General features: G+C 45.8%; 1 protein-coding gene and 1 long non-coding RNA gene across 2 annotated transcripts in view; both read left to right on the forward strand.

Annotated features, from left to right (window-relative positions):
- LOC119898138 (B-cell receptor CD22-like) overlaps window positions 1-19,761 on the forward strand; it is a 509,835-nt gene that overhangs the window by 184,966 nt on the left and 305,108 nt on the right. The gene's annotated exons all lie outside the window — the stretch shown is intronic.
- Window positions 1,415-17,280, forward strand: LOC119899217. Its single transcript, XR_005443750.1, has 4 exons — window positions 1,415-1,473; window positions 1,603-1,690; window positions 5,300-5,357; window positions 16,773-17,280. It is a non-coding gene; the product is annotated as an uncharacterized LOC119899217 (long non-coding RNA).

Raw genomic sequence — 19,761 nt, forward strand, 5'->3', positions numbered from 1 at the left:
CAGACATTGCATATGTATTGTTGCTAACTTAACCGGACGTTGCAGATTTCACATTGCCAGGTGTAGCTAACTTGTCTGCAGGGCCCTAAATATCTAAAAATTACACTAAAGCACCTTGACCAAGCGTCAATATGTGACAAGTCGGGAGTAAGAATGTGTTGTCTCTGCTGTCTCAGAAGACGACACCTTTTGTCCTGTGACAGCTATCCTACGCTCTTTGATAGGTGGGGGGGTGGAGCGGTAGTCTAGACAGTTGGTTGCACATTGCAGCCTCACCACTAGATGCCACTAAATCTTACATACTTTACCTTTAATGGAAACAATGGACTATGGGCACAACAAGAGAAAACCTCAATGACAGCAGTCAGGTAAACTTGTGTTCTCTCAAAGTCTGATGTCAGCAGATAACGGTAATGATAATGTGCAGCTGTCCTGTCCTGCTAACCCAGCTGATTAGTGCATCTCCTGGGCTGTCTGTGTTTTGGTTGCTTGCCAGGCTGCGTCGGACAAATGTTAGCGTGAAATACTATTACGTTTAATAAACTGCAGCTCTGGAAAGATTCTGTTAATTTCCCAGACAGACTGCACAGACCCAGTCCAGACGTCTTTAGCAGGTCCCACAGACCCAGGTGAAGTACAGGCATCCTCAGCCAGTACGAGCACAGCCAGAAATGTACAAGCAAGCATCAGATACAAGCTGCTCAGACCCTAATGCAACAGTTGCTGCTCCTCTAAATGACCCACCAGATCTGTTCAAACCAGCACTGGTCTTTTCTAGAAGAGTTTTCCATTCAGGCTTCTTCCAGAGACTGTTTTAATGAGGATTCTAATGAGAGCACTGTGGTGTCAGGTGGGACTGTTCAGCAATGGATAATTGTTTACATGGCTCACAAGTCTGAAACATTTCACCACATCAATAGAGCAATAATGCAGTCTAATCCCCTGCACAGTAGTATGACGAAATACCCACATCTCTTGCAACTCATTTTTCAATTTACACTGCTGTATTCAAACCTGTCTTCAGTGAATTAAAAAAGATAGATTTCTTTTTGTAAGATCAATAGATTTGAACATGTAATACTTTTTACTTTTGATACTTATGTACTTTTAAAACCAGTAATTTTTTACTGGGTGATTTTCACTTTTTCTCGAGTAACATCTTAACAATAACAATAACAACCTTGTTTACATAAAACCTGTTTTATTTCTATATACATTTACCAGATGCTCCAAAGCTTCCAGTGAGTCCCTCTGCTGACATAGTGGAGGGCAGGGTGACTCTGACCTGCAGCAGTGATGCTAACCCTGCAGCTAATTATACCTGGTACAAGGAGAATGAAGACTCACCAAAAGCATCAGGACAGAACTTCACCATCACTGACTTCAGAGCTGAACACAGTGGGATTTATTACTGTGAAGCCCAGAACAGAAGAGGACGTCATAACTCCACCTTACATCTGATTGTTGTGGCAGGTACGTTTCTGCATGACACTACCTGGCTGATTAACAGAAGAGCATCTCCTGGCAAACTGATTCATGATACAAACTCTACTAGTGAGGTCCAGCACAGTTTATCTAATAACTGTCTATCTCCATTTCTAGAGAACTCAACAAGGCTAATAATTATCATCACGTTGACTCTGGTGGTTGTGATGCTGATTCATCTGCTTCTGTTTTGTCTGTGGATGAGGTGAAACTATAAGAATGAATCAGTTCTATTTCGTATAGGCTTCGCCCTCTAAGGCTATCGCTATTGGGTTTACCCCTTCCACGTGCCTGTGCAGCACTGAGAATTTCAGTCTACGCACACCCACAGTGTGGGCCTCTCCTATGTCCGCACCTTGTATATATACAACGGTGAGGCCCAGCCATCGGCTCCCATTTTTCTTCAGCACTGTGCTGTCTAAAGAGCAGAAGATTTGTCTGAAGAGCAGAAGATTGTCTAAAGAAAAGACTTTCCAGCCGGAAAACAAAAAGAACGATGTCTTCCAGCAAGCCAGCCAGAACGGGGCGAGTCGCCGCGGCGTCTGCCACACGGGCGACATCGTGCTGGGTGATCTCCATCCCCACTGCGAGGCGTGCCTCGGACCGGAGCACGCCGGCCGAGCGCTCACTCTCGGTTCGCACTGCCCGTTCTTCGCCCTTCTGCCCCCCCGAAGAGTGGCGGCTTTGCCGTTCAGGACGAGGAGGTGTGGCGGTCCACTCGCTCTCTGGATGAAGCCATCGATCTGCTGTTGATGGAAGAGCAGGATTTGGATGGCTCCACTCTTCCCATTCCCCGGCAGTGCCAGATGCGAGCTCATGCATAATTACGGCATCAATGGCACGCTCCTTCTGTGCGTCCAGGGGCTCCCCCTTGGTTCACAGAAGCCAGGCTGTGTCAAATGAGCCCTTGAAGCGGTCATTACACTTCAAGGGGACAGGATAACACTACACACAACCCTGTGTTATCCTATCGCTGCTCCACACATTATGCATTATGCACACTGCACATCCTCTCTCCCCTTGCCCCCCTCCCTGACATGGTCAGGTGGCTGGCCTGAGCCCAGCTGGCCGTGCGGTCTTCATGCAGCATGGCTCCGATGTTGCAGGCAGACCTTTTCCTCTGTTGCCTGTCCCTGCCCTCCCCCCCCTCGTCGGGGGAGCGCCATGGTTTCGGGCTCATGCGTGCAGCTGCCCCACCTCGTGCCCTGGCGACTGTGTCTGCCTCTACCTTTGCCGCGCACTTTTTCCATGTGTGTTGAGACGGCCCTGGAGCCGCTGCGGCAGTCTGGCATCAGGGTCCTGTTTTACCTGGACGACCTGCTGTTGCTGGCGCCGTCCCGGGAAGAAGCGGTGGTGCAGACTGCCCAGCTAGTCGCACACCTGTCTTACCTGGGCCACACGGTGAACTGGAAGAAGAGTGCTCCCCTCCCCTCCCAGAGACTCACCTATCTTGGCGTGGTACTGGGCTCCTCTCTCCGGAGAGCGCGGCTCTCTCAGGAGAGGGTTGATGCGCTAATGGAGCTGCTCCATTCCCCTGGGCCTTCTCCACATGAGGAGGCTGCAGCGGTGGTTCATCCGCCTGCGTGTCGACCCGGTGAGACAGAGAGGGCACCCCCTCTCTCTCTCTCGGTCGGGGTCCCCCTGGGGGTCACGTCCCACCTCTCGGTCTTCACAGACACCTCCCTGATGGGCTGGGGTGGAATCTGCCTCTCTCAGGTGGTGGGCGGTCTGTGGCAGGGCCGCAGGCCTCTCCACCTAAATGCACTGGAGCTTCTCACGGTGTGGAGGGTGATCCTACCCTTCTCCCCTCTGCTAAGGGATCAGCACGCCCCAGGGCGGGGTGCGCTCGGCGCAGCTACTGGGCCTGGCCAGGTGGCTGCTCCTGTGGGCGCGCACTCACCTGCTCTCCATCAGAGCAGAATACATCCCTGGCTTGCTGAACAGAGGGGTGGACATAATGTTGAGACGAATGGCATCTCCATCCCGATCTGGTGGCCCAGATCTGGCTCCAGTTTGGCAGGGCAGAGGTAGATCTGTTTGCCAACAAGGAGAACGCTCAGTGCGCCCTTTGGTTTTCACTGAGCCCGCGGGACAGCCCCCCGCTGGGAGTGGATGCCTTCGCTCACCCCATTTGGCCTCCCTGGCTCCTGTATGCCTTCCTGCTGGTGCGGCTGATCCCGCGCCTCCTGGATCGCCTGCAGTTTTCATCCTTGGCGGTGATTCTGGTGACCCCAGACCGCACCAGCGCGTCCTTCCCAGTCTCCAGCGGCTGCTGGCAGGGCAGCCGTGGAAACTCCACTGGAGGGGGTACGATCAGGAGTTACCCGCTCCTCGACCAGCCTTTCTGGGTCTGGCCGCCGAGAGGCGACGCCTGGAGGGCTTAGATCTCTCCCGTGAGGTGGTTCGCACCATCCAAGAGTCGAGAGGCACCTCCACTCAGTCCTCTTACTCCTCTAAGTGGTCGGCTTTCCAGTGCTGGGTCTGGACCAGGGGACGAATCCAGTCGCCTGTCTGCTGCCAGCGGTGCTTTCGTTCCTCCAGCCGCTCATGGACAGGGGGCTGGCGTTCAGTATGGTTAAAACCTACACTGCCGCCATTTCGTCCTGTCACAAGGGCTTCGGGGACAGGACTGTGCTCTCCCACCCCCTGGTGAAGCGCTTCCTTAGAGGGGTGCAAAGGCGAAGGCCGGTGATGCGGCCTGTTGCCACACAGTGGGATTTGGTGCTGGTTTTACGCGCATTAACCCAAGCCCTGTTTGAGCCTTTGGAGACGGCGGACCCAAAATTCCTTTCGGCTAAGGTCGCCTTGCTCCTGGCTCTGACATCGGCCAAGAGGGTCAGCGATCTGGCTGCCCTCTCTGTGGCTCCGTCGTGCCTCAGGATTCAGGGCAACGGCAGCTCTGCAATCCTGCGCCCTAACCCGACGTTCATGCCTAAAAGCATTACGAGCTCCATTCGGTCGCTGCTCATCACCCTCTCGGGCTTTTTTCCTCCCCCCCCATGGGTCAGCGGAGGACGCCACGTCCCACCCCCAAGCGCTGTCCTGCTATGTGGCGCACATGGCCGCCTGGCGCCGTCCAAGGGACCTCCCCTGTCGGCGCAGTGCCTGTCTCACTGGCTGTGCGATGCCATTTTCCAGGCTTATGTGTCTGGCGGGGAGTCTCCCCCGGATGGCATCAGAGCGCACTCCACGAGAGGTGTCTCCTCCTCAGTGGCGTTGCACGGTGGGATGACAGTGGACGACATCTGCACGGAGGCCTCCTGGTTGTCCCCTTGCTCTTTCGTCCATTTCTACTTACGGGATGTCTCCCGTCTCTCTCAGACTCACTCAGTACTGAGTGTTTTGGCTGAGTGATCCTTCTTGTGAGTGTGTGGTGCGCCCTCTCCCACTGGACGGTGTGGGGGGGCGGCCGCTGCTTACATGGCCCTGCCTTGTGCGCAGCTGATGTTGTCGCTGTCGTGACCCCGCCTGCGTCTGTACAGACGGCCCCCCACCCAGTTTCCCAACTTACGCATGTGTCGGCCCTCGGCCTGGGCCTCACCGTTGTGTGTATATATACAAGGTGCGGACGTAGGAGAGGCCCACGCTGTGGGTGGGCATAGACTAAATCCTCAGGGCTGCGCAGGTGTGCGGAAGGGGTAAACCCAATAGCGATAGCCTTAGAGGGCTGCGCCTATACTCTGCCTATAATCCGGGTTACAGTACGTAACCCCCGTTCCATCACTGATCTTTAACTTTGAATATTTACCTTAATAATTTTGGAGTTATTGATTAAAATGTTTGTTTATTTGTTTGTTTTTAAAAATAAATTCAGGAAGAAGAATACTCTGAGCTCGACCTCTGAACCAAATGAAACCATAGAGACGTTAGAGGTGAGAAAACTGTTGGGCCACAGTGACAGAACTTCCTCCACCAAAGGTTTATAATTGTTTGGCTAAAGGTGCTTGCACACTGCCCCAACAAACGGCGCCAGACTCCAACCGACACAGACTGTTGGATCAGTGTGCGCCGTCAGTCGGTGTCAGTTGGATGGAGTCTTTAGAGTTTGACATGTCTAGTCAGGTTGAGTCGAATTGTAGAAAGTCGGACCAATGTGCACCGTTTTCTAACAAACCGCAACATTCTGAGAGTGTTCCCTTGACAATTAGCGTGGCGGAACGTCAGGGCACATGATTTTGGCAAACAAGAATGGCTGGTTTCTGGACCCAGGAACGTGAAGAACACCTGATTGAGCTGTGGGAAGAGAAACCCAAACTCTACAACACAAGGAGCCAGGCATTTTCCAACCACGATAGCAAGATTAATGCGGTGAAATACATAGAGGAGAAACTGGAGGCTTCTGGTGAGTACAGCTAGCTAACTAGTAAAACAGTTCACTGTAACCCGAATACGATTTCAGATGAGGTTTATTGTTATTAATCATTGGTAATGTCAGTTCAACATAATGTTTGCAAAAAAGCTACTGAGTAGAGAACAGAGGGAAAATAGCTAAATTTGACAACTGAACATGCTCTTTTGATGTATGTGGTGTACTAATGGCAAGTTAAAAGATGCCTTTTATTATTATTATTATTATTAATAACCAGGTACTAGGCACCATCAGGCAGTGATGGCTTTTTCACACCACGTCAGTCCTGGATTGTGCAGAAAATGATGTTTCTTGAGATCCACATGAAGAAAAGGCAGTCAAAGTCAAACATCCCTCAAAACATGAGAATATTTATTTTACAAATATTCATAGCATTCCCTGAACACAACTCCGTCTGACACTTGCATCCACTGTCTACATATATAAATTTATAGTTGCTGTCAACCAGGGCCATGAGTACTATGGAATTAAATTGTTTGTAATTGTAATAAACAGAGCCACTAGTTGGTGGAGGTCTAATTGCTACATGTTTCCCATCCAAAGCACCCAGACAGTGGGGGAACTGCCATTTCTTCTGGAATCCATCAGCAATCTCCAGCCATTCAGATGTTGTGTTTGGACACTAAATGAAAAAATAAATTAACATTAGTGATACTTTTAACAGGACACTCTATCTAACATGGAAGAAAATGGACCTGAGAATGAGGAGGACAACAGCTCTAAAGATGATACCAACATAGACCACAGTGAAGAAAATGTGACTGACACGGGAGAAGACGAACCAACCCCAAGTGGTATCACACCCCCACTCATTAGGCGCAAGAGGAAGTCCCCAGACACCCAAGCTCAAGAAAGAGATAAGCAAGTTCTGGAGACAGTTAATGCTACTCTGCGCACACTCACTGAGAGTGCAGTAGTGAAACGTTCTGATGGCATGATGGCATATTGTACTTGGAGCATGAATTTAGAGCCATTCAAAAGTCAGACCCACATTATTTTTGATATGTACAAGCTCAGATTGGTCAGCTTATCTACAGTATAATGTCCCTAACCCTCACAACCATCAGTATAACAACTCATTTTGATTAAATTGATGCATTCCTGTTGCAATAGTACCTGCTGACTATATCAATGTAGGTTATATATATTATTATGTGATTAATTGTTTTCCAACAAAGGTTAAAGTCAAGGGCAACTGGACTTGGTTGAAGATATTGGAAGATGTTTCGTCCTTCATCCAAAGGACTTCTTCAGTTTGGAAAGAGGGACGAAACATCTTCCAGTATCTTCAACCAAGTCCAGTTGCCCTTGACTTTAACCTTCGTTGGCTAACTATGACCTGGATGACTGAGAATCTTCATAGACATTAATTGTTTTGTTTATTTACTATATTTATAGATTTTTCTGTTTATTAAACAGACACAGACAAGTATATTTTAACTGCTTTGTGTGTTTGTTTGTTTTTATGCATCATTGATATTTGTTATTTTACTGACATGTGCCTAAAATGAAAAAAATCTAGAACACAAAGACATTTAGGAGCACAGTGAATAACACAGAGTTTATTAACAAATATATACTGTAAATTCATTTATTTTAAAAAAGCACCGCAGAAAAAAGGGCACTTTCTCTTGGGGGATAAAAAGGGCAGGTGCTGAAGCCCTTTTTTGTCTATGGGTGCACGTGCCTGCTGAAAAAAAACTTGCGAGCTCCTTGTCCGACCCTTACACAGCCATAGTTTCCTGTAAATGGTTAGTAAAATTTCCCTCATTATTATTACGTACTGAATGCATTAAGATGAGGATGGCAAATTCTGACAGAAAAGCTAAAAAAAAGAAATTTATCCCAGTGTGACACTGACATTCTTTTTGGTGAGGTTGAAGCAAGGAAAAGTAAATTCTTTGGTTGGTAAAATACGCACACACACATTGCTTCTGCACCGGAGCTCAACCCCCCTTAATAAGCGATCTTCCTGAGTAGTGACGGTGGTAGAAGGACACATAAGAAACACACACGTGATAATCACAGTACATTATCCACCACTGTTTTGTGAATTTGTGTGCACGCACCATTTATAAATAAGACCCCCTGCCTATAAGCAGTAGCCTTTATGATATAGGCTTATGATAAATTATTAATGCATAACGTTGCCTTGAGATATATTTCACAAAGAACTGGCCACACAGGTTTAAGGAACAAATGTAGGAATTGTTGAGCAACCAATCCGAAATTGGTAAGAAAGGCTCTGGAAGGTTTCACCTTTAAAAGAAACCCCCAACATGTTAGGTAATACTTTTTACTTCATCTAAGTGTATTGTATGAATAAAGTATATAGACGTAGGCTAGCCTTTATACATTTTAGAACCTCACCTGTTGCCAGGAATCTTAAAGTCACATTCACCAGGAGAAATGCAGTCTCTGAAATTTGTGTTTTGAGTGAAGTAACCATGGTCAGTAAATGCTTGAAAGCTGGAGGCGCAAAACGGGCAAAGTTTGCAAAAGCTGTGGTGTCCTCAGAGCTTAGTTCTTTACATAAATTAGGATACGCCCCTTATGCTTCGCATTGCATTATCCAAGGTTTACTCCACAGCCTCCTTGTGATGGCCACGCGTGACTTGGCTGGGATTATGCGGTCATTTATGGGTCAACAGGAGACCCGGGAAGCAAAATTGAGAGAGGAAGCCAACCGCCAGGAGTACCAGTTCAAAGCACTACAGCATCAGTTTCGCCTTTTGCAGCAGGAGGTAGAGGTTCGCACATCTCCAGTACCAGAGCCTGCTTCCACAGTGCCAGATCCCTCTGAAAACTATGATTTGAATGTGAATCACCCAGAGGCCGAAGCCTCACCCTCTGTACAGTCAATCCACCCCACCATGTCTTCAGCAGGTCAGTCTCGATCTATTCATGAGCCTAGACTGGAAAAATTAACAGAAAATGATGATGTTGAACATTTTTTAATTACTTTGGAGAGAATTGCAGTAGCATGTAGGTGGCCAAAAGTGGATTGGGTTTTTCGTCTCCTCCCACTACTGACTGGTAAGGCCAGAGGAGCCTATGTGCATATGGATGTAGATGATGCTCATGAATATGATAAAGTAAAAACGGCAATTCTGAAAAAATATGATATTAACCCTGAGACCTACAGGCAGAGGTTCAGATCCCTCCATGTGGAACTTGAAGAAAGCCCCAAGGAGCTGTATGTGAGGCTTAAAGAGCTGTATGTAAAATGGATCCAACCGCAAGTTAAAACACTTCATGAAATTAGTGAAATCCTTATCATGGAACAATACTTGAGAATGCTGTCCCCTGAGCTTCAGGTTTGGGTAAAGGAGCATGGGCCAAAATCTGCTGCTGAAGCTGCCACACTGGCTGATGTGTTTGTTGCTGCTCGGAAAAAAGGCCAGCCATGGAGTAGTATGGGTGGGAAGGCTGGTAAGGACAGCCACAGGCCCATACCCCCTCCGTACCAACAGAGGCCAGCGCCAGGAGTGGGTAAGCCTCCCATGAGGGAGAACAAATATGCACCACCTAGAGCTCCTAATAGATTGCCCATTTGTTACTTGTGTGGACAGGAAGGTCATGTTAAATCAATGTGCCCGAAGAATCCAGCTAAGCTGACACAGATGTGTTTTGTTCCACACCAGAGTGCTAACCCTGAACCCAAAGGTAACCACACCATGAAAATGGTTTGGGTTAAACTCAATGGGGAAAACCTCAGAGCCCTGATTGACACTGGCAGCACCCAGACCCTTGTACAGAGAAAATATGTACCAACTAATGCTATTTGTACCCTGGAGACTGTCCCTATTTGCTGTGTACATGGTGATGAGAAGCATTACCCCACTGCTGACATTTATCTGGAGATAGAGGGACAGATGTATCTATTAAATGTGGGGGTTGCAGATCACTTGCCTTTCCCTGTAGTTTTGGGTGAAGATCTGCCAGTTCTCTATGACTTGATAAAGCCGGTGCAAAGTTGTAATGTTGTCACTAGAGCACAAGCTCAACAGGTGGAGGTAGATTCCATAGCCCTCAGTGCCTTGCCCTTCTATAACGAAGAGTTTGAGACATGTCCCGGGAAAGCTCATAAGACTCGTAGTCAGAGGAGGCAAGACAAATTTCAGGGCACGGCTATACAACCACCAGCTGAGGCCACTCCAGACCTGCCCTTGGGTTTTCAAATACCTACAGATATAATACAAATGCAGGAAAATGATCCAACTTTGTCTACACTTTTGCAGAGGGCACAAGGAAGGAAGCAGGAGACTAATACTAAGAGTGAGCAAAATGAGTATGTCTACAGAACGGTGTTCTTTACCATCAGAATGGCCAGGTGAAGCAGCTAGTGGTCCCACAGGTGGCCCGAGAAATAGTACTTACCTTGGGTCACTCCATTCCCTGGGCTGGCCACTTAGGGAAACATAAGACCGCAGCTCGTATTAAGCGCCATTTCTACTGGCCAGGTTTGCAAACTGACGTCGCCCAGTTCTGTAGAAGCTGCTCTCAGTGCCAAAAGACATCAATGAAAAGCCCCTCCAAAGCTCCACTTCAACCTCTCCCAGTTACAAGTATCCCCTTTGAGCGTCTTGGGATGGACATTGTTGGTCCGGTGGAGAAAAGTAAAACAGGAAACCGCTTCATGTTGGTAGTAACCGACTATGCAACTAAATAACCAGAAGTCTTCCCATTGAAATCAGTTAAAGCAAAAACTGTGGCTTTTTCCTTGGTGCAATTTTTCTCAAGAGTTGGTTTCCCTTGTGAAATTTTAACAGACCAAGGTACTAATTTCATGTCTAAACTTTTGAAACAGGTTTACCAACTCCTTGGCATAAAAAGAGTGCGCACTACGCCATACCACCCGCAAACAGATGGGTTGACAGAGCGGTTCAATCAGACCCTCAAGCAAATGCTCCGTAAGTTTGTGAATGAGACTGGATCTGACTGGGATCACTGGCTTCCCTACCTCCTCTTTGCATACAGAGAGGTACCTCAGGCTTCCACAGGTTTTTCCCCTTTTGAACTACTCTATGGTCATGAGGTGAGGGGTCCTCTAGCCTTATTGAGGGACACTTGGGGAGGAGATCAGGGGAAGGAAGGGACTATTAATGTAATTTCCTATGTTGTCCAGATGAGGGAGAAACTGCAGCGAATGGGGGAACTAGCCCAGACACACATGATGGAGGCCCAAAAGCACCAAAAGACTTGGTATGACAAGTCAGCTCGACAGAGAGGCTTTCAACCGGGCCAGAAAGTCTTGGTTATGTTGCCTACCAGTGACAGTAAGCTCCTTGCAAAATGGCAGGGACCTTTTGAGGTGAAGAAAAAGTTGGGGGCCACCACCTATCAGGTCTCCACTCCAGGACATCAGCGTTCTAGCCGGGTGCTTCATGTGAACCTCCTCAAGGAGTGGGTCCCAAGAGCTGAGGTGTTCCTGATTCAGGCTGTAAAGGAAGAGGAGGAGGCAGATGACAATTATCTGCCCTTGCCAGTGTCCAGAGAGCTTGATGTAAGCCATCTGTCAAAGGATCAGCAGTCTCAGGTACAAACTCTACTTCACACAGACATATTTCAAGAATATCCAGGGTGCACAAACTTGGTGGAACGTGACATTGTATTAAAACCTGATGCAACCGTGAGACGTATGAGTTTCAGGATACCAGAGCGCCTCCTGGTGTCCTTGAAGAAGGAAGTTGATCTCATGCTGTCTCTGGGGATAATTCAGCGATCCAAGAGTGAGTGGTGCTGGTTCCGAAGAAGGATGGAACAATAAGGTTCTGTATAGACTTCAGGTATCTAAACTCAATTTCAAAGTTTGACTCTTACCCCACCCCACGAATTGATGATCTCATTGACCGTCTTGGAAAAGCAAAATATCTGACCACCATTGACCTCTGTAAGGGCTACTGGCAAGTGCCCCTGGCCCAGCAATCTCAGGAACTGACGGCCTTCCGAACTCCCTGGGGGCTTTTCCAGTTTACGGTGTTACCATTTGGGCTGCATGGGGCTCCAGCAACGTTTCAAAGATTAATGGACCAAGTTCTCTATGGATTGTCTGAGTTTTCTTGTGCCTACCTTGATGATATTGTTGTCTACAGCACAACATGGGAGGAACATGTGGAGCATCTCAAAGTGGTCTTTGACTGCCTCCATTCTGCCGGCTTGACAATCAATCCAGCTAAATGTGTCCTGGCCAAGAAGGAAACGGAGTACCTGGGTTTCGTCATTGGAGGTGGGTTAATTAAACCTCAGGTTCAAAAGATCCATGCAATTGAGTCATGTCCTCTCCCACAGACCAGGAAGCAGTTAAGATCTTTCCTGGGGATGGCTGGCTTCTACAATCGGTTCATCCCCAACTTCTCAGCCAGGGCGGCTCTACTAACAGATAAGACAGGCTCAAGATGTCCCAACCAGGTTCAGTGGACAGGGGAGGCAGTGGCTGCTTTCAAGGACATTCAGAAATCTCTCAGTAAGAGCCCTGTTTTACATAGTCCAAACTTTGAGAAACTGTTCATATTACAGACTGATGCCTCTGAGAGGGGTGTGGGGGCAGTGCTTCTACAGGGACCCAAGGAGGAACGACATCCTGTGGCGTATATCAGTCGGAAACTTCTACCCAGAGAGGTCCGCTATTCGACAGTGGAAAAGGAGGCCTTGGCAGTCAAATGGGCCCTGGACTCTTTCAAGTATTACCTGATGGGCAGAGAGTTTACCTTAGAGTCTGATCATAAGGCATTGAAGTGGTTGGAGAGGATGAAATATACCAATGGGCGGATTACCAGGTGGTACCTTGCCATGCAGCCATTCCGGTTTACAGTCCAGTACATCCCTGGCAAGTTCAACACCACTGCAGACTATCTCTCTCGCTGGCCCAGCAGCAGCTCTGAAGGGGGAGGGTGTGTGATGGCCACAGCCGTGGCCTCACAACCAGATGAAGAGCGGTAACCTCATGCACTGACTTTGTTGTGTTCTTTAAGATTAGTTTATATACATTCATACACATTAGACATTTTGTTGTAAATATTTATTTGGTTACAGGACACTTAGTTTATTTCACATACTTTATTTTAGTTGACTATACAGAAGCATCTTTTGGAACACACACCATTAGTTACTTTTGGATTTTCATTTTGTTATAATTCTTGTTTCCGAGCTTACCAGTGTTGGATGCCACATCCAGGAAGTCTGCTGGCTTAAAGGGTTGGTGCTCGGAGCAGGAGCAGCTTTATAGGAGAGGTGGCCTGATTGGACACTACCACTGCTTGCTATGTCTGGGGGGTGGCTTTATTCTCTCCTTAAATATTTTGGGGTTTAGATTTATATTATATTTGAGTATTTTTGAGTTAAGGTTAAGTAAATGTACATTTCTTTTGGAATAAGTTTTACATAAGTTTTGTTGTGTTTGCAGTTATGATGTAGTGTTGTTGTTGTTAGTCTTCCCCTGTGTGTCAAAATTGGTCTGATCAGCCAATATATAAGTCCCCTTTGTTTGTTGTATAGTAGGTCAGTTGTATTTTTGAGTCTCTTATGTTCAGAGCTTTAGTTTGTTTGTTTATTTGACCTCTTTTATGGGCCCAAAACTTGTTGTAATGATTTTTTTGGTAAATAAAACCCTTTTGCTTTAAATTTCCCTCTTGACTCCTCATGCCTAACTGCCTGGTCCCTCACACTCCTCCTGGCTCGTCTTGATTGCTCTCTCTCCTGTACACGTCTAACAGCTTTAAGGGCCAGGTAGACCATGGCTACTTTTACCATATTTAACAAGCCCTCCTCGTCGTCCATGTCAAATAAGGCAAAAAAAACAAACAACCTGGGCTAAATAAGATAAAGTAAGAAACAAAATTTGTCTTGTCAGTTGCTGTCTGGTCCGTGTGAACTGATGTGGTTTTCTGAACATTCTATAGACTGAAACTAATTACTGCCAACTTTGGAATGTTGGTGTTAGTGTGCGCAGTCTGAGCAGTGTGCAAGCACCTTTAAACATTCCTTTTAATCATGGGTGTACAGTGGGGGGGGGCAATAAACAGGGGTTCAGTGCAGACAAAATGTAGCAGAGGGGGACACAAATAATACTGCCAAATTGTATTTTTATAGGATACGTGTACACAGAGGGAAGTCTTGCTATTATCTTTCTGGCCAACAACACAAAGCAATAGTTGTTTAAATATGACTTAAGTTCATAGGTTCACCGCGCAGTCATATTATCCTAAATAACCTGCGTCCTCTAGGCTACATATAAGTTTCTTCTGGGACAGGACGTCTCTTACTTACATACATACAGGTGCTGGTCATATAATTAGAATATAACTGACAAATAATGAAAACCCCAAAATCAGTATCTCAGAAAATTAGAATATTGTGAAAAGGTTCAATATTGAAGACACCTGGTGCCACACTCTAATCAGCTAATTAACTCAAAACACCTGCAAAGGCCTTTAGTCTAGTTCTGTAGGCTACACAATCATGGGGAAGACTGCTGACTTGACAGCTGTCCAAAAGACGACCATTGACACCTTGCACAAGGAGGGCAAGACACAAAAGGTCATTGCTAAAGAGGCTGGCTGTTCACAGAGCTCTGTGTCCAAGCACATTAATAGAGAGGCCAAGGGAAGGAAAAGATGTGGTAGAAAAAAGTGTACAAGCAACAGGGATAACCGCACCCTGGAGAGGATTGTGAAACAAAACCCATTCAAAAATGTGGGGGAGATTCACAAAGAGTGGACTGCAGCTGGAGTCAATGCTTCAAGAACCACCACGCACAGACGTATGCAAGACACGGGTTTCAGCTGTCGCATTCCTTGTGTCAAGCCACTCTTGAACAAGACACAGCGTCAGAAGCGTCTCGCCTGGGCTAAAGACAAAAAGGACTGGACTGCTGCTGAGTGGTCCAAAGTTATGTTCTCTGATGAAAGTAAATTTTGCATTTCCTTTGGAAATCAAGGTCCCAGAGTCTGGAGGAAGAGAGGAGAGGCACAGAATCCACGTTGCTTGAAGTCCAGTGTAAAGTTTCCACAGTCAGTGATGGTTTGGGGTGCCATGTCATCTGCTGGTGTTGGTCCACTGTGTTTTCTGAGGTCCAAGGTCAACGCAGCCGTCTACCAGGAAGTTTTAGAGCACTTCATGCTTCCTGCTGCTGACCAACTTTATGGAGATGCAGATTTTCCAACAGGACTTGGCACCTGCACACAGTGCCAAAGCTACCAGTACCTGGTTTAAGGACCATGGTATCCCTGTTCTTAATTGGCCAGCAAACTCGCCTGACCTTAACCCTATAGAAAATCTACGGGGTATTGTGAAGAGGAAGATGCGATACGCCAGACCCAACAATGCAGAAGAGCTGAAGGCCACTATCAGAGCAACCTGGGCTCTCATAACACCTGAGCAGTGCCACAGACTGATCGACTCCATGCCACGCCGCATTGCTGCAGTAATTCAGGCAAAAGGAGCCTCAACTACGTATTGAGTGCTGTGCCTGCTCATACTTTTCATGTTCATACTTTTCAGTTGGCCAACATTTCTAAAAATCCTTTTTTTATATTGGTCTTAAGGAATATTCTAATTTTCGGAGATACTAAATTTGGGATTTTCATTAGTTGTCAGTTTTAATTCCAATTACTGATTTTTTTTAAAAGGTCTGACCTGCCGATTCCAATTTTGGCCAATTCCGTTTTATTTATTTCTAAGAACTATAACTGACAGCATAAACATTTTTGTAACTATTTATTTTAAAATCTATTTTTATTAGGATCCCCATCAGCACCAGTATAAATGTTAGCAATCCATAATGAAACATTGACTGGAAGGAGCTGAAAATAAATTGCACACCATTTTATTCTACCTAATTTTCCAATCTATTTTTGTGTTTAATCACAAACTACAGTAATCTGCTCACCGTTCTTTTCCCATCAGACACACAAGCACAAACCTACACCTGTCATCTCTCTCTTTCTCTCTGTCTGCTTTGACTTTACTTGTCAGCAGTTTTATTTAAAAGAACTCCTGTTTCTTACTTTTCACCCATTTTCACAGCAGCAGATGAGCCGCGTGTGGAGGAGGCTTTTAATTACTGAGAGAGCCCACCGTGGTCTGAATGACATCATCACCAGCAGCTGTGTTCACTGTTGCTTTACCTGCTTCCTGCTTTAAATATCCACAGCGTCTCTTTCTGTGTGTTTCTCTGCAGATGTAGTGAGCGTTGGGTCTTCTTCACTCGGGAATAACTTCCACACACCTAAGACATGTTTTAGCCTATGTGTATGGCTGTGACATGAGGTTACTGTCTGTGCACACATGTGAAACACAACGCAGCGTTTGTAACATTCAATCTGACCAGCAGAAAATTTAACACTGCTCGGCCCCGGTCACCGGTCGGAGCCGAGTAATATTTCAGTCCTCAGCTGATCAATCTGCACATCTCTAGCTGTAGAAGATGACTTCCAGTTCAATAAGCTGTTAAACAAGCTACCGAACAAGCTAGGTAATGTTATAATAACAGAGTGGGCTCATAGAAAAATAATCGGTTATCATAACTTTTTGCAATGATTAATTTATTAATCACTCAGCTGCAGGCTATAAAGACAAAATAATCAGTTCATCCAATGTTTAAAGTGCATAACACAGCCCTGCAGCCATCTTAACATTACTGGAGCTCCACAACTGAAGGATTTGAACTGGTTTTCTCCAACCAGACTCCTGTGAGGGAAAGCAGGCAGTGGACCAAACCACTGTCAAACAAGGGAGGGGGGAATGTTTCTAAACTTAAAACGCACTTTAATTGCCCGGTTTGCGTTTGCATTGTTTTACTATTTACAGAATTATTCTAAGTATATATAATTTCTACCTGTGCTTTTAATATAAAATCTATTGTTAAATTTCCATTTATGAGGCCTTTGACTCTCACATTGTTTTCTCTCCCCATCAGTTGGAGTCTGATCCTGTTTATACCAACATCTCAGCCTTGAAATAAAACTGTATGTGACTTGAGTGGAAAACAGTCACAGCAGAGGGACTCACCTGGATGGAAACAAGGAGAAGTACAACATTGAAGTAGTGGAGAAGCGGGGCTGTGAACAAAGTGGATAGATTTACTTTTAACTCCAAACATTTTAATTTTTAAATTTTATTAGCAGCAGCAGCTGGACATCAACAACAGCATAACTGAAGATTGTAGAATGTAAGCTTTATTTTTACCTGTGCAGGTATGTTACATACGCTTAGTATTTAACTCAATATGCTAAATGTTTTTTAAAATTCTAATATAATAAAGTGCTTTTAAGAAATACTGGTTGCCCTTCATAACACACATTTCCTGGCCGGGAAAACCAATAAAGTCTGTTCAAAAGATACATGTTTAACGGGAGAAGAATTAAGTATTTCACACACATGTACAGTCTATATTTAAACACTGAAACCAAACAGAAGCCCAGCTCTGTCACACGATGGATTATTAGGGCCACGTTGAGGAGTAAAAAAATTATGAGATTATGAGGATAAAGTCGTAATATTACGAGAATAAAGTTGTATTTTTATGCTACATGTTAGGGGAAATATCAGAAGAGCAGCCTGCTGCTTCCTTGCATTAAAATGAGGAACGTGGAGCATCTTGTGAGCCAGCCTTAAGCCAGCCTCCTTCGAAAACGACGTCAAGCCAGCCCTCGCGCTGTTTTGAGATGCAAACTGCGTGCTACTCCTCTCCCTACCTACTTCCACTCCGTTTGCACGTTCATGTGGAGGGTCTGTCACATTGACTGGCCCAATCCCAATGTCCACCCTCACAGACTCACAGACTTTGAGGCGCGTTCTTGGGAAGTCCGCGAGGGCTTAGGGCTGTCCCACTGTCAAATCGTCAAGTGTACGAGGGTTCTCTCGCGGACATTTTGAGCCCTTTTTAGACCATTTTCATAAGTCCGCATTTCTGCAGACTTTCCCTGAGGGAACTGCCCACAGTTCATAGCGGTATGCCGTGAAACACGGGGGTTACCAGAGCTGAGTTCAGTGCAGACAAAATGTAGCAAAACGTTTTTTTCTACAGAAACGGTGGTTCCCTGAACACCCTGTTGTTTATACAAGCGCAATGCATTTCCCTGCCTTTTGAACGCCATTATGTTCACAAATTTTCGCAGCTGATTGATGGGCATGTCACAGGTGTTACACAAACAAAAGAAAACATACTTCGAAGCCTGTTGTGCGATGTTGCGCAACGTTGCAAGGAAACATGTTGTTCAATCCGAAAATGTTGCAAACCGGTGCAAAACTTTTTGAGATTGAACTCGCTCCAGCGGAAGCCCGGAAGAGAGAGAAATCTGCATGATGATGCATTTTGTCGATAACATTTCAAAAGGCTACACCAGCCGCACGTATACAATTTTATCCCCATTCACGTTAGCGGAGCGCTAAACCCGGAAGTTAGCCGGCTCAGCCGGCAAAAGTCAACACAGTGGACGCTGTAGCACTACTATCAACTAGCATTTGGGGGTGTAATTGACCCATCGCTAAGCCATGCCCCAAATGCACAGCTGGCCAATCACAGCGCAGTATAGGACTCGCCCTAACTGAAGGCCGACACTTTCATGGATACGCTCCATTGACTCTAATGTAAAAAGAGTCATTTTCTAGCTTTTTTTGACAATATTTTTCTAAGATCTGGTCAAACACTGTTGCTGGGGCACTTGCAATAGTTACAGTTGCTACCCACAGAGGTTGGTAGGAGAAATACAATTTATTGTCTTTCCAAAACCTAAAATACATCCAGAAAAATGTCTGCTGTGGATCGTTCCTAATGTTAGTTAGCTAACGCTAGCTAACTTCCTACTCAGTGGAACATAATAAAGCCCTACTGTTCTGCTTTTTAATGATTTTAATAATGAATAAAGGCCTACCCAGCTTTACAGGAACAGTGTTGATCGTTCATATCGTTGTCTTTTGTCTCAGTCATCGGGGGATGCGGTGGTTCACTTTTACTCTGTGATTGGTAGGCTTTAGCTTTTAGCTTTCATTTTTTTCACGTCCGTTTGAGTCAGTTTGATAGCCTGAATACAACCTTCAAATGTACAATGCAACTGCAAAACTGTCTGCTTCTTTCTGAGATCGCTTCTTCCAACTAATATGACAATATTTCTCCAGGGAGTGCTGTAATAAAAAGTGGCAGCGCCGACATTTTGTTGGCAACAGTAACTAAGGGGGGGGGGGGCTTAGCGAAGGGTCAATTGCAGAATGACGGGGACACCAACGCACAAGTATAAATGCCTGGCTTCGTGCATAGAGTCCCTACGCAGGAGCATAAATCAAGCTTTACGGAGACCTTTTGCCACATTTGCACCTCCCGTCCAGACTACAACGATGAAAATGAAGACCTAAAACGGAAAAGTTTGGAAATGCTGCTGACCCTGTTTTGCGTTTTGAATCTCGCGTTTTAGTGAAGACAGGCAAAAACGGAGGACTTTAATGGCGTATCCTTCCCTGATTCGTCAGCCACCCATCACATGTCCCCTCCCCAGAAGAAAACATAGAACAACAGCCTGGACTACCAGTAACGTTAGTGACTGTAACATGGATAATGAATTACAAGCGTTACTGATCTTGATGTCTTTGCTAGCAGCTGTTGTGCTAGTAGATTCTGCATTTTACAATGCTATAACTGCCTACATGCGCCGGAGGCAAGCTGTTATTCGAGCGGTCTGTGACAATGCTTGTGACAATCCTTTTGCTGCACGATGGGATGTAGGATTCCTAAACTACACTAACATTTCATATCACCATTCACAGGTTAACAACGTAGCCCAAATGTTATACTGTGTTTAATTAAAAAGTGATCTTGTCTGACAACTGTTTTTATTGAATCGTATTCATTTCAAACGAAAATCTTCAGTCAAAACAAAATAGCCTACATTAAACAGAACAATAGAACATGA

The sequence above is a fragment of the Micropterus salmoides genome, unplaced genomic scaffold (genome assembly GCF_014851395.1).
Source record: "Micropterus salmoides isolate LMB-PRFRI ecotype aquatic unplaced genomic scaffold, ASM1485139v1 Ms_hic_scaffold_1, whole genome shotgun sequence".
In the NCBI taxonomy this organism is placed as follows: Eukaryota; Metazoa; Chordata; class Actinopteri; order Centrarchiformes; family Centrarchidae; genus Micropterus; species Micropterus salmoides.